The sequence below is a fragment of the Schistocerca gregaria genome, unplaced genomic scaffold, assembly GCF_023897955.1.
Source record: "Schistocerca gregaria isolate iqSchGreg1 unplaced genomic scaffold, iqSchGreg1.2 ptg000251l, whole genome shotgun sequence".
NCBI classification, from domain to species: Eukaryota; Metazoa; Arthropoda; class Insecta; order Orthoptera; family Acrididae; genus Schistocerca; species Schistocerca gregaria.
In genome coordinates this window covers 2,974,103-2,986,730 of record NW_026061759.1, presented here as the reverse complement: position 1 = coordinate 2,986,730, position 12,628 = coordinate 2,974,103, and positions in this window count along the sequence as shown.

Genomic DNA, 12,628 nt, shown 5'->3' with positions numbered 1-12,628 from the left:
TTGAGAATGACATTCTGCGTTCTGTCATGTAGGAACTCTTCAATCCAATCACACAATTGGTCTGATAGTCCGTATGCTCTTACTTTGTTCATTAAACGATTGTGGGGAACTGTATCGAAAGCCTTGCGGAAGTCAAAAAACACGGCATCTACCTGTGAACCCGTGTCTATGCCCTTGTGAGTCTCATGGACGAATAGCGAGAGCTGGGTATCACACGACCGTCTTTTCCGAAACCCGTGCTGATTCCTACAGAGTAGATTTCTAGTCTCCAGAAAAGTCATTATACTCGAACATAATACGTGTTCCAAAATTCTACAACTGATTGACGTTAGAGATATAGGTCTATAGTTCTGCACATTTGTTTGAAGTCCCTTCTTGAAAACGTGGATGACCTGTGCCCTTTTCCAATCGTTCGGAACGCTACACCGCTGCAAGAAGGGGGGCAAGTTCCTTCGCGTACTCTGTGTAAAATCGAACTGGTATCCCATAAGGTCCAGCGGCCTTTCCTCTTTTGAGCGATTTTAATTGTTTCTCTATCCCTCTGCCGTCTCTTGCGACATCTACTATTTTGTCATATGTGCGACAGTGTAGAGAAGGAACTACGGTGCAGTCTTCCTCTGTGAATTAGCCATTTAGTAGTTCGGCCTTCAGTCTGTTTCAGTACCATTTTGGTCACAGAGTGTCTGAACATTTCGTTTTGCTCCACCTACTGCTTTGACATAAGACCAAAATTTCTTACGATTTTCTGCCAAGTCAGTACATAGAACTTTACTTTCGAATTCATTGAAAGCCTCTCGCATAGCCCTCCTCACATTACATTTCGCTTCGCGTAATTTTTGTTTGTCTGCAAGGCTTTGGCTATGTTCATGTTTGCTGAGAAGTTCCCTTTGCTGCCGCAGCAGTTTTCAAACTCGGTTGTTGTACCACGGTGGCTCTTTTCCATTTCTTACGATCTTGCTTGGCACATACTCATCTAACGCATATTGTACGATGGTTTTGAACTTTGTCCACTGATCCTCAACACTATCTGTACTTGAGACAAAACTTTTGTGTTGAGCCGTCAGGTACTCTGTAATCTGCTTTTTGTCACTTTTGCTAAACAGAAAAATCTTCCTACCTTCTTTAATATTTCTACTTACGGCTGAAATCAGTGATGCAGTAACCGCTTTATGATCGCTGATTCCGTGTTCTGCGTTAACTGTTTCGGGTCTGTTTGTCGCCAGAAGGTCCAATATGTTATCGCCACGAGTCGGTTCTCTGTTTAACTGCTCAAGGTAGTTTTTCAGATAAAGGACTTTAAGAAAATTTCACTGGATTCTTTGTCCCTGCCACCCGTTATAAACGTTTGAGTCTCCCAGTCTAACGGGTGATCAAAAAGTAAGTATAAATTGGAAAATGTGATAAACCATGGAATAATGTAGATAGAGAGGTAAAAATTGAGACACATGCTTGGAATGACATGGGGATTTATTAGAAAAAACAAATTCACAAAATGTCTGACAGATCTCTTATGAGCGCCGTTTGGTGATGATCGTGTGATCAGCCGCCACTTTCGTCACGCTTGGCCTCCTAGGTCCCCAGACCTCAGTCCGTGCTATTATTGGCTTTGGGGTTACCTGAAGTCGCAAGTGTATCGTGATCGAGCGACATCTCTAGGGATGCTGAAAGACAACATCCAACGCCAATGCCTCACCACATACTCCGGACATGCTTTACAGTGCTTTTCACAACATTATTCCTCGATTACAATTACTGTTGAGGAATGATGGTGGACATATTGAGCATTTCCTGTAAAGAACATAATTTTTGCTTTGTCATGCTATTCTGATCTGATGAATCGCCACCTGTCGGACATTTTTTGAGCTTTTGTATTTTTTTTCTTTTTTTTTTTTTGTTCTAATCAAATCCCATGTCATTCCAAGCATGTGTGTCAATTTGTACCTCCCTATCTACATTATTCCGTGATTTATTCAGTTTTCAAATTTATACTGACTTCTTGGTCACCTGGTGTATCTGGCAAATTAAAATCTCCACCCAGAACTAGAACATGGTGGGGAAATGTACTCCGCAAATAGCTCCTCTTCGTCTTCTGCAATTTTCTTGAAATGCAACGCTGTTATCCAGCACTTCCAGATACCGAAGTATGTCAGTGACTGATGCTGGCAACAAGGATCTCACGAACAGAAACGACGTATTGAACACCACTGCACGCCGATCTACGCCGCTAGACAGGTAATAGGCAACTGATTTTGGGTGCCCCTGTAGGCCAGTGGCAGGGTTCTACCGGAAAAGGCCGCTTCCCCCACCAAAAGCGCTGCTCGCTCTTGAGTTTACAGACAGACTATACATTGAAACCAACACCAACTGAAAGCCAGTATGGTGTATGGCGAGTCTGTACTGAAGAAAGATGGCGTGCATATGGCGTACAAGGCGTTCTTCCATCTCTTTGGTCAATGTTCGAACACACTTTCAGAATATCTGTCTTGCTTGATATTGCGCTGCACGTTTGGAAAGACTCCCCAGCGTGCGTTTTCCATGCTATGACGATATAAACTCGGCATTCTCAAAGCTCTACGTTCGAATGAACAGTCCGGGTGCCGATGGCATAACCGACACGTGCCCTTAGCGCCAGGATTTCACCCAGAACAAGTCCGGCCCAAAGGGCCTCCCCTAAACAGCCGCCAGTTCCGCAAACTGGAAGCTGTATCAAAGTTGTTACCGTATCGTCACAGTCCAACACATGTTAGACTGTGTTGAAATTCAAGTTTTTCTGGATATTAATATAATATGAATGTGCTTGAAGGTCTCTCGGGCATGCAGCAGTAGGCAGTATCTATCTTACCCCTGGTGAGACAAGACTCTACATCCTTACATTTGTCCTCTATCCATCCCTGCTTAGCCATTTTGCACTTCCTGTCGATTTCATTTTTGAGACGTTTGTATTCCTTTTTGCCTGCTTCACTTACTGTATTTTCATATTTTCTCCTTTCTTCAGTTAGATTCAATATCTCTTCTGTTACCCAAGGATTTCTACTAGCCCTCGTCTTTTTACCTACTTGATCCTCTGCTGCCTTCACTATTTCATCTCTGAAAGCTACCCATTCTTCTTCTACTGTATTTCTTTCCCCCATTCCTGTCATTTGTTCCCTTATGGTCTCCTTGAAGCTCTGTACAACCACTGGTTCTTTCAGTTTATCCAGGTCCCATCTCCTTAAATTCCCACCTTTTTGCAGTTTCTACAGGTCATAACCAATAGATTGTGGTCAGAGTCCACATTTGCCCCTGGAAATGTCTTACAATTTAAAACCTGGTTCCTTAATCTCTGCCTTACCATTATATAATCTATCTGATACTAAAAGGTATCTCCAGGGTTCTTCCATGTATACAACCTCCTTTCATGATTCTGAAACCAAGTGTTAGCTACAATGAAGTTGTGCTGTGTGCAAAATTCTACCAGGCAGCTTCCTCTTTCATTTCTTAACCCCAATCCATATTCACCTACTACGTTTCCTTCTCTTCCTTTTCCCACTATCGTGTTCCAGTCACGGCGTAGCGTGCCATCATCATCAGATTACTCCTGTTGACAGACGTCCTATGCCGCCGGGCGGTGTGGTATATATACCTGTCGCCTCTCCCCTCCAACGACTCCGCGTATGGACCGAGGGATGTGCAGGCTGCGGTGGTCTTTCAAATTTCAACGCTTTTTTCATCAAAAGTGCAACAATGCTATTTGCTATTAAAGGTTTGAAAGCTACTGGAGTATGGCCCACGGACCAGTCCGTATTCACCGATGCAGGAAGACAAAACTGACATCGGACTTGAGATGCCGTCAGATAAAGAGGTTATCGTATCGGGAGCTGAACGATTTGAGTTGCCTTCACCTAGCACACCAGGTAAAAAAGACGACTCCAACAGATTGGGTGATCAAGCTGGCAGGTTTCAGCGAATTGTAACTATGAACTGCCTCCCAAGAATGACGAAGTTACTGAGGCTAATTGTTCTAGTCCTGCAACTGCTAGATCGTACATTTATGGATGCACTTAAGACTCACTACAGCGAGAATATTTGGCAGTGGATGCTCCATGAAAGCAAACTTGTTGGATCCTATGATATAGTGTGTTTCTTTGGCAAGGGAAGGAAATACAGTAGAAGGATGAAGTAGTGAAGGCAGCAGAGGATCAAATAGGTAAAAAGATGAGGGCTATTAGAAATCCTTGGATAACAGAAGAGATATTGAATTTAATTGATGAAAGGAGAAAATATAAAAATGCAATAAATGAAGCAGCCAACAAGGTACACAGACGTCTCAAAAATGAAATCGACAGGAAGCGCAAAATGGCTAAGCAGGCATGGCTAGAGGACAAATGAAGGATGTAGAAGCTTATCTCACTAGGGGGTCTTTGGCAAAGTTCTTTTCCTCTTTTTTCTTTAATAATGGCTTCTAACTCTTTTTTGTACAGCAAATCAGTTGAAACAATGGTCTTTCCCCTCATCCGTTCTTGGGAATACGAACATCAGGGCAAAATAAGAACCTCCTGCACTCAGCAAACAGATGACCATTACTAGAGACCCACACTCAGCAGCTGTCACAGAACAAATTTGGCGTTTACCTCTGCTTGCAGTATCAGTCTGAACTACACTAAGGCCTGTTTTCTCAACGTTCCATACACGATCTTCTGGATATTTATGTTTCCAGAATTCAGCTTATAGCAAGTCGTAGAATGAGTTAACTCTCTCATGCGAAAAGCGTTTTGCTCGAGCATATGATGTTCCAGTTGGCTTTCTAATTGAAAGCTTATCTTGATGACATCAAAGAAAATGGTCAAGACAAGGCCTTCCAGCAATTTCATTTCTGAAGTTTGTTGCAATTCCATTCCCAACTGCAAGTTGGTAGGCCATTTTTCTAACATCCATACTAGTAAAAGCATAGAATTTGGCCTCCATATAGTGTATGTAAACCACTAGTTCTCTTTCTAGGGCAGCTGGTTTTCTTCCAAACTTTTTAGTTTCAACGTCTGTCAGGTATTAGCCTCATACACATACTGGCACAGAGTTGTTTTTGGGACAGCGCAATGTTTGCTTTTTTAACTCCCATGATTTTTACTACAACAGCATACACTGCCTCTCGCATTTTGTTTTTATCCCACACCTGCCTTTTACGGGTTCATTTAGGTGCCAGATTAGTCCTAGGCATCTGAAAACAGAAATAAAAACATTTTACGGTCTGCTTATAATATGGACCCTGGGGTCCACATTACAGTCACATACACCTTGTAAACTAGTGTAGACAGCTTAAAAATGCAATAATACCATACTTTTAATCTATTTGAAACTGTTGCCAATACTTAGTAGGTTGCATCTAAGTATTAACCAATAATGGTATGTTAATACATCACTAGAGTTCAGCTAAATATTATTAAGATATTAAGGGGGGGGGGGGTGCATATTACCACCACTTACTCTACATGGTAATGCAAAGCAGGTGAAACATTTGGATAAAGGTGTACTTGCATTCACGTTGCTTGTAACAGCAAATCTGTTTGACGGGCTCATTGTCATTGTGAAAGAAAAAGTAACAAGTAAAATGAGAACATCCACCATCAGCACGAATCCAGTATTTTGATGAATAAGGACTCAACTAGAAAGGTAGGCAGAGGTTGGAAAGTACCAGCCACAAAATCACTTGAAGTTTACCTTGTGGAAGAAAATATTATCCACTGTAACTCCAAATTAGTGTGCACTGACTGTAAAGTAAGAATTCATAGATATTACTATGCATGTATTGATTACAGCATTAAGTTAAATACGTGCAAGCATATACATAATGTTTATGAAGTAGAGAGTATAGAAGAAAAACCGTTTGAAATTTCTGAATTACCAGATGTACTACTTATGAATGTTGGAGAGGAAAATTCTGAAGCCAGTTTGTTCCTGTGACACAGAGGTACTGGCAGAAATTGTTTCTGGTATTTCAGTTACTGAAGTTTAGCTGGCCAACAAAATGGTAACTTCACTGAAGGCTAGTGTAGGTGCTGTTCATGCCAGTAGTGGCGTCTCTTTCAATAGCCCACAAAGGAGTCACAAGAGAAAACTTGCAGTACAGAGGAGACTGTTTTGAGCAAAGAAAACAAATTCCTCAAGCTGCATACTCATGGCAGTTCCTGATACAGAAGAAACTGTTAACACTTCTGGATGAAGGTTTACACCACATTAGCTAGTGTGTTGATCTCACATTCAGGAACATGATGGCTTTATTCCGTGTCCTGCCATCCAGTTTTAGGTTTTCCATTATTTCCCTAGATCAATCAAGGCAAATCCTGGGATGGTTCCTTTGAAAGGCCAAGGCCAAGGCCAAGGCCAATTTTCTCCCCCATCCTTGAAACAGTCAGAGTTTATGCTCTGTCTCTGACGGCCTCACTGTTGACAGAATGTCAGATGTCGATATTCCTTCCTTCTTCACTGGCCTCTGGTGCGGCAGTTCTGCTGACACGTGGGACCACCAGAAACTGCTGCGGCTTGTGCCAGCAGCCTAGAATGCTGGCATCACTGGGTCAGCCCCCTCCCAAGCCGTGCTGGGCAGTGATGACTGTGACTGAGGCTCAGCACACTGCTGGTGATGGCCACACATTTGACAACTGTCCCAACGTGACAACAGAGTGAGTTGCAATCGTCAACTTGTAATATATATTTATTTTTGATCTAGCTAGATGGGTAACACTAGTGCAACTGTTAAACAGATTAAATATTTTCACATTCTAGCAAAGAATACACTAACATCTGATTGTTCACAATCAATTTTCCTGATAATGTAACTCATTTACCAAAAAATAAATTTGGTGAATAAATAATAATTTCAGTATCAGTACAAACACATGCAGTTGGAATTAGGAATGAGTAATTATGAATTAGCAATATAACCCAACTGAAAGCCTTTCAGGTTCCAATTTGCAGTATAATTTTACTTTTAAAAAAAAATCCCCCTTTTTGAAAAGTTATCTGTAACCAAATAACTCATATTCCAGAATTTTCTGTTTTTAGCGGGCCATTATTTCCTAAATTTAAGCATATAATTTTGTAGTTCTAATTTACCAGGGCACAAAAGTGGCTGTTTTTATTTGGAAACAAGTAATAATTTCAAACTTGTCATTAATGCTAGTAACACCCTGACACAGATGCTAAGAGAGCAGATACCAAGTCTCACTGCTTGCCTGCTGGCTGCAGATGTTGATTGATTGTCTGAATGAGGAGAGGAACGAAACAGTGACATCATTTGTCCCAAGATCCAAAGTGGCAGAGACTGTGGGAGCAGCAAACCAACAGCACAATCTATTTGATGGCGAAGCAAAACAGGCAAATGAAGATGGAACACTGGGGTGTCAGGAAGAGTAATGAACTGGAGGGAGGAAGGGGGAGATCATAAGACACCCCAATGGTGCTATGTGTGACATGGTGCTGGAATCACTGCTAACCCACCCCAGTTCGCACTTCATACCATGACTGCGACACAATGGGGAAAACACCGTGGTGGCGGAGGGGGGGGGGGGGGGGGTGATGAAACAGCACAAAATGGAGAGGAAAACCTGACCAGCATGAAAGCAATGATGCAGGCCTTCCAAACTGACGGCCTCCAATTGTGGAAGACAATTCAGGTACTTAAATCCATGGAACAAACCACTTTTATGATGAAAACCAAGGACAGATGTAACTATGTAAGGTTGTATGCTACCATCTGTGATAATGGAGAATGGAAGAGTGTGTTTAGTGCAAAAGGCCAAATGGTAGGGGAGTCTCATAAAATGTGGGGGTTACAGATCATTATGGAGTAAGAGGCTTAGATTCAACCTTGTATGACCAATACGAAGTTCGCAGAGGATGGTAGATCCCCAGTGGGCCATGTGGCAAGAGTCCCCTTATCGCAATAAGTTTATTAGGCAGGGGGTTGGCCTCCAAGAGTCAGCTCAAGGCTGAGCTAAAAGGAATTGGACATGAGGCTGCAAACCCAGCACCAGAGAGGTCACACAAAAGGGGCACACCCTCCAGCCACAGGATCAGCAGTTCATTACCTGGGATACCCACATGAGTGGGAACCCAAAGAAAGTCAACTGAACAACCAGCATGGTCAAGATTGGTAAGGTGGTCTTAGATGTCATAGACCAAGAAGAGGGAGGGAAAACCACTGTCTGATAGCCTCAAGGGCAGTTATCAAGTCTGCACATAACGTGGGTGGGAGAGGACTATTAAACATACTAAAGAACCTGGTAAATGGCCATTAGCTATGCAGTACACATGCTACATGGGGCAGGTAAGAGATGGTGTTACTTGCCAGCAGAAGGCACATTCCTTGTAATTAGCAGATTTAGAGCCTAGAGCCATTCCATTAAAACACAACAGCAGCCTGAAACTCCCATAAAAGCTGGCAGAACAAACGATGAAACACAGACCCCTCTGAATCTGGGATCAAGGAACTAACCAAGGGGGAGGAGGTTTTTGGAGAGAATGGGGAACAGGACAAAGAGGGAAGATAAAAATCATGGCAAAGGACTGCAAGCTGGAGCCCAACTGTTAAACTCACCTGAAGAGTGAGCAATTTCCTGCTGCTAAAGTATAAAATATAAGGAATGTGTGGGGAAAGAGAAGATGGTGATGGCATAGGAAACAAGAAGCTTAGACTGTTGAACCAAAAGGGCAGTGAGTGGGGGACAACCCCAGCTTCAACCAGGAAACAATACGGCTAGTGCAAAAGGTACTGATGATCAGACAGATACCACAATGGTGGACCTGCTCCAAGAGGATCAGTATGGAAGGAGCAACTGAGCCCTAAATTTGGCTACCATGCCCCCCCCCCCCCCCACACACACACACACAAGTAAATGTCATAAGACGACCCAAGAAATGGAAGTGGTGGACCACAATCAGAAATTGGGTCTCGAGATAGAGCTCCAGTAGGTATCGTACACAATATGGTGACAGAAATGCACCACCCACAATTTAAGAGGGGAAAACTGAAAACTGTGTGAGAAGGTCCATGCAGAAGCATACCACATGGCACCCTGGAACTGTCACTTCACAAAAGCCACCAAGTGTTAAATAACTCAGACACAGAAGTCATCCACATGCAGAGCAGGGGTGACCAACAGTTTCACGGAGGTCACAAGTCCTTTAATAGTGATGAGGAAAAGGATACTTAACACTGAACCCTATGGAATGCCATCCTCCTCAGCAATGGAGTGTCCTCATCCCAGGACTTCCTTCTTCTCTTTCATAAGTAGAGGAGGACACACGCTAGATGCCAGAGAGGTAAGGGGGGAGAGAGGCTTCTGCTAGTTCTATAAAGAGAGACCAGGCAACCTTGGGGATGCTAGAGCTGACGGTTCCATGGCCAATGTGTACCAGCAGACTCTTGGACTGAGAGGAGGCCCTAATGGCAGCAGACACCAGAGAAGAGGCACTTCTCTGGTGGATGAAAGGAGCAACAGTTGGAGGGGAGGAAGATGTAAGTTCAGGGGAGAGGGAGAGGGAGAGGGAGAGAAGAGTGAGGCATCACTGGGATAAGGTGGGGGAAAGGATGTAACAGAGTCAATAGTAGATTTTTGTAGACACAAGGCAAAGCTGATCGTATACCCCAATATATTCTTTCCTTCTTACAATCCAGCGACAGTTGTGACAATTAATACACGTGGTCAGTAGAACAAAGGCACACCTGGGCATCCTCATTCATTGCATACAGGATTAATACATGTGTACAAATCATAAACACCAAAAACATTTTAGCAGTGGCAGGACATACATCACAGTGCACAGTGATGAGCCATAACCTTGACCTTGTCTTGGGGGTATCCCCTTCAAAGACCAGAATAAAGTGGTCATTATCAGTGTGGTTGTCCTTAGTGCCTTTCTGAATATGATGAACAAAATGAATGCCTTGCCACTCCAGACTGGCCCACGCTTCACCAGTTTGGAAGATGAGGTCTCTATGAAAAAGACACCCTGAAGCATATTCAAAGGCTAGTGAGGAGTAATGGTTTGCCAAACTTGTCTTTGATAGTTTCTACCAAAATAATGGGTTCATGGTGGGAAGGTGTCCTTGTCAGTCTTGATGCAGACCAGGTAATGGGGAAAGGATTTGACCCCAAGCAAGCGAGTCTGACCCTCCTCCCATGAGGGGATAGTTGTAAGTTGAAAAGGGGTATCATGAAAAGTCGATCCTGACTAAAGGTCAGCCAAAGACGGCCAGTTTTTTAAGTCTGATACGTTTGATACAAAGTGTAGACCCTAATAGCACCAAAACCAATCAGGGGCTCTCCCCTTGTGCACTACTCAGCCACACCAAGGGCCAATGTCATAGGGGCTGTTGCTGGGAGTTCCAATGCTTCAGAATGACAAGCCACTACTCCTAGGCATACACAGGGAGGTAGCAGCTCGTGTATCAGAACTGTCATCCCTGTTTTCAGAGGACTCCATCAAAAGAGTACATAACACCCCAAGCACACGAAATGACTACTGTGTAACTGTACAGCACAAAAAGGACAATGGCTTCCGGTAAAAAATGGAAGAGGTGGTAAGCCCACATGCCAAAGACTTCATGTATGGTGTTGTTCCACAGCTTGCTCACACCATGGAGACAAAATTTAGAGTAGTTCAATGCCCAAAGAGGGACCAAAATTTCCAAAAAGGGAATTGTAAAGCAAGAGGAATAATACTGTAAGGGGTATCAACAAAAAAGATAGCCAGGCCAATGTAAGCAAGGGAAAGGATTGAGGACAGGGATGGATGAGCACGGGAAAGTTAATGCAATTTTGAAAAGTAGAAAGGATCCAATTACTAGCAGCCTCATGTGCACAAAATAATTGTGACCCCCTTCCACTGGGGAATGGGGATGGAGCAGATATAGAAACATGATTCTGTGATGTTAAAGATAAACGAATCTTCATATGTGAGTATTACTGGACTTGCTCCAAGTATCCACTGGCCAACATGCAAACATGTAGTACTGAGGCCAGACTGGCCATCGTGACAGCTCTATTTCTCATGCAGTGAAGTAGACAACACTACCCAGTGCTGTTGGCACTGTTGCAGTCGCATGTTGTATTGCCATGCTAGGTGACACGACAACTCACCATAGTGCACACAACTACACACTGCTTACTCTAGAGCCCTGCAAATTAATATTAAACCGACTGAGCATATACAAATTAAGAGATGACTCACAATTCAATAATGTGCATATCAGAGAATCAGTTTCATACCTAGCGTGAAATGAAATGACAGTATGGCATTTCTGGCCGGGATTTCTTATGCAGGAGAAATCGGCTGCATACTGCAAGTCTACATCAGTTGATACTGCTTATTTTTGCATCTAAAGAAATGGTAAAATGGTGATAAGCACAACACAACACCCAACCTCTGAGAGGATAAATTCTCAAATTGGCCAGGAATTGCACCTGGAGCCCCTGCATAGCTGTTGGTCTCTCTATCCGACAGCCACAGTGATGGACAGAGCTGGCCTCCAACACACTCATTTACTGACAGTCCTGTAAGGCATTGTGTATCGGAAGAGGAAAGCAACATTGGGCATATGAATATAGGGATGACTCACAAGGCATTTCAGTATTGTGCTTACACACAATCAGTTGCATATATGGTGTGCCGTTTGGATGCTCTTGCTGCCATGGTATGCCAAAAGCTTATCCCTCACACCCAATGACAGGTCCTGTAAGCAAATAAGTAAACACTAAATCAGAATGCAGGCATTGTGTATTGAAACAGGAAAGTAACATTGAGCATATTTGAATTTATAGACGTCTCACAAGGCATTTCAGTATAGTGCATATTACATAATTAATCTCATACCTGGTGTGCTGTGTGGAATCTCCAGCTACCTTTTTTAAACCAAAAGCTTACCCTTCACGCCCAGTGACAGGCCTTTTAAGTAAACAGACAGGAAGACAAGATGTCCAGCGAGTGAGATCACAGGTGTTTTCTTCGTCCACTAAAAGAACTTATTTGAGAGGAAATAGTGTCAAATTTAAATTTCCTTTGTTTTGTATATTTGCTGTAGTGTCCATTCTTGTCACAAAACTGAATATTTGCGTCCCCATAGAGATTATTCTTGAAAAAAAACTTTGTGTAATCTGAATTCACGATAATTGTGACATAATGCGAAATTTTGTGTTCCAAAACACATAAAAGTCTATTCAAATTTTCTTGATAGCGGAAAATTCGTTTAAGAAAGGCAGGTACTAGTTTCATCAGTGCCTATTGTTACAATAAAAGTATAATTAAAAGTTTTCCAAATTGTATTTAACTAACACATTTCATATTGTTCACTAGTTAGAGGTCATCTAGGCATAAATTTAAAACCTGACCAAACACTACAGTAAATTCTCTAAAAGCAAAGTAATTACTAATTCACTCTCCTGTCATTGTATCTCTAAATCAGTACAAAAACAACAACAATGGCATGTAAGACTTCCATGTCATTTTTGCATACATATAGCCAATCTCGTGTTCTGGACAAATTTAAAACTTAATAATTCTTTTGAAACTGATCATGAGTGGGAAATGTGGAACCTGTTATAGCATTGTGAGTAGAGGGATTTGTTGCTAACCTTGTAGGAAATATTTTCAC